The following is a 3655-nucleotide window of genomic DNA, read 5'->3' on the forward strand; positions in this document are numbered from 1 at the left end:
AGGATGTGATGGTGAGGGAATAGTTCGAAGGATATGATGAGCGGGTAATCCGGGTCTTTGGCTGTACAGGGGCTGGAATGCAGGCAGTAGGAGTACACACCTCAGCAATCCAGGAACTAGGAGGAACAGGAGACACTTGAAGGCACACAGGAGGTAAGTAATGCAGGAAGTATTCAAATGGAAGTAGTAGCAAAGTCATTGAGTCCTCTACGTGTATACGAGACTGGACCGTGAGGGTGTCTGAGGTGTGTGCTTTTATGCAGGCTGGTAATGAGGTGCTTGATTGGTGACAGGTGCAGGTGCTCAGAACTCAGGTGAGAGGGATCGTTGTGATGATTGGGAGGTGACTGAGTCTGGCCGATCTGTGACAATGTCACTTTCACATCTTTTTTGAAAAGTTGAATTAACCTCAAAGCTGGTTTGTTTGTATGTAGAGAAACTAATGGGGGGGAAAATGCTGAAAAAGTGGACTGTCTGTAGTTAAAATAAAAATTAGTCTTTCCATATCTTCCGGATCTTGCTTCAGTGCAGGTCTCAACCTCGCATCAGATCTTCGGAGAGCACCCTCCGCTAAAGAGCAATAACATTTAGAGAAGGCGGAGAGATATTTTCTTTTTTTTTATATGCCGTACTTAAAATTCATAGTTGTCATGCAAAATAAATCAGCGTTCTCTCGTATGGTGCAGCTGCGTGGAGCTTGTGAGTGAATAAGAGATGAGAGTTAAACGTTCACAGGCCTGACTCTGACACTCTCCATCATGTCAACATCCGCCACTTCACACCACAATAAGAGGCCAGGCACGGAGAGACTGCATGTGTGCGCCCCTTTTTCTTTTCCTCCCTGACTCTGTCTGTCTGTCTGTTTGTGTGTTCTTCAACAGTTAATGCTGTGGGTGGACTGTACAAAATCACATATCACAATATGACTACTTATTACAATCAACATCACAATATTTTTGCTGCAAATTCAACCAAGAAATGCTCAGTTGGGTGTTTGTGAAAGAACTGCAGGAGGTCCATGAGTTGATAAAAAGCTAATAATTAAATCAAATGTCAAAATAAAATAAAAGTGGCTGCACAATTTATTGAATTAAAACTAAAATAGTGACATAGTGTAGTGTAATTATCAAATCAAATGCTGCAAATTAATTAAATATGTATGATGTTGTTCATTTTATGATTCGAGTTTAAACTAATATAATACAATCATTAGGACTATATATGTGCAGGTCACTATATAAATCATTAAAAAAAATAAACAATTTAAGATGAAATATTCCATCTGTTTACTTGCATGTCATGTGACCATAAACTAACATCAGAAAACCAATAACATGCAAATGTTTCTTGAAAGAAATGTAATTATCTCATTTGATTATTTATTATTTGTAATGGGAATTTAATGGAGACAAACCAAAATCAAAAGACTTAAAAAACAATACAAATATAATTATACAGTAAATCGGACAATTCGGATTTCAAATTCGGATTGGTTTGAATCTTTTACAAATTTACAAATAAACGCAGGGTTTTTTTTTTTTTGAAAAATGTGAACCAAAGGAATGATGATGCAAAATGAATAAAAAATATTACCATTGCCATCAAAGAAAAAGCAGTACATACTGTACTAAATAAATAGATTTTTTTATATATTATTAATTTTCAACTTTTTATTTAAATTGATAGGCTTTTGAAAATTTTGAGATTTGGAATAGATTATTTATTTATTTGTTTGTCTATTTATTTATTTATTTATTTATTTTAAGAAACATGCCAAATAAAACCAAGTTGAACTTTTAGTTAACTCTTTTATAACAAGTTCTTCCTTGTGATCTTTTTGTTTTGTTTTGTTTTTGTTTGTGTTTTGTTTTTGTTTCTTTTGGGGGGGGGGCATGTCTCGCTGTATATTTTCACATTTCTACATAAAGTATAACTAACAAAAAGAGGTCCTGATATCCAACTGATACAAACTTACCATCACAAGATATATACTGTACGATCATAGAGCCCAATCCTAGTGCATGATGATTTGGGGACTTTCACATTCCTAGTATCGCCGAGCGAAACAAGCAGAAGAATCTATATGAATAATGGAAGTGTGCTCATCATTTAATCATAGCCATGCCTGCCAGGAAAGAGAGAGAGAGAGAGAGACAGATCCCTCACACTGCTTGAGGGTAACGGTTTCAGACAGGCCTGAGCATGGTCTCGCGCCTTTTTCATGTCTGCGCTTGCTCTGTGAACTTCTCGCCAGTGAACAGCTCAGTTTGCTTTCTTTCAGCTCAATTACTTCATATGAGGAGATCTGATAACAGCTCCATTAGAAACAAACTTTTGAAGAAAGACACTTATGGAGCAGTGGAAATGGTCAGTTGTTATACCAAGGCTTTATATGAAAAAAAAAAATTAATGATAATTGTAGACCAAATTAGTTGTCCACAAGGGTTATCATCACAGGTCCAGGCATTTTAAGAGTGTGCTCCAGATCTACTGTGACCCTATATGCTGTTTTGTTTGTGGTAAGGTGGCTACGTAATATAACCTGTCTGCACTGACCTCACAATGCAGGTCAGCTGTCTGTGCTTAAAGTTCTGCTGTTTTTTATGTGAAACGTGTTGATTGATTGATCGATCGATTGATTGGTTTATTATGTAATGAGAATAATTTTCTGTGCTGAGCATGTGAAAGTATGTGGCTAGGTTGACATTGACGTCAAATATTATTTATCCATATAACATCACAATGTGTCTTTCTTCAATTTTGTCCTTGTCTTCAGTTCCTGCCATGATCACATCTTACCCCAACACCACACGAGCAGAACAGGGTCACATGACTGAGATGAGCTGCACTGCTCACGGTGAAAAGCCCATCAAGGTTCGCTGGGAGAAGGAATCTCATATCATCAACCCAGACATGAGCCGCTATGTGGTTACTGTGAAGGAAGTGGGAGATGAGGTCATATCCACCCTGCAGGTGAGCCAGACACCATCTACACTGAGAATGCAATCACACGCCTCATTTCCAAGACACATATTCAGGGTTGCCCTGGCCCTGGACATTATTTCCTGTCAAAAATCCTCCACCGTTTGCACAAACTTATATTTGTGATCTTAAGTCGCTGGGGTATATTTGTAGCAATAGCCAAAAATACATTGTATTTTTCTTTTATGCCAAAAATCATTAGGATATTAAGTAAAGATCATGTTCCATAAAGATATTTTGTAAATTGCCTACTGTAAATATATCAAAACTTAATTTTTGATTAGTAATTTGTAGGGACGCACCGATACCAATTTTTCCAGTACTCGCCCGATACCGATACTTTTATTTTTGGTACTTGCCGATACCGAGTATCGATACCAATATTTTTATTGCATTTGTAAATTTTTTAAATATTGGGTACAGAAACCAAAAGAGTATGTATAATCTTAGTTGGTTAACTTCATTTATCAAATAGATAGTCAAACCGATATTTATTCAGACACCTTCAACTTTTCTCACATTATCACAGTTTATTCGCTATAGTTTAGAAAATGGTAATAAAATATGACAAGAACTCAGAGTTAAGCTGAGTCAGAACAAATTCAGCTTTATAATGCTAGATAACTTTGAAAGAAAGGTATGTAATGGATTACAATAAACCAAAAATAATTCA

This window comes from Sinocyclocheilus grahami, unplaced genomic scaffold, assembly GCF_001515645.1.
Source record: "Sinocyclocheilus grahami isolate Dianchi unplaced genomic scaffold, SAMN03320097.WGS_v1.1 scaffold4131.1, whole genome shotgun sequence".
NCBI classification, from domain to species: domain Eukaryota; kingdom Metazoa; phylum Chordata; class Actinopteri; order Cypriniformes; family Cyprinidae; genus Sinocyclocheilus; species Sinocyclocheilus grahami.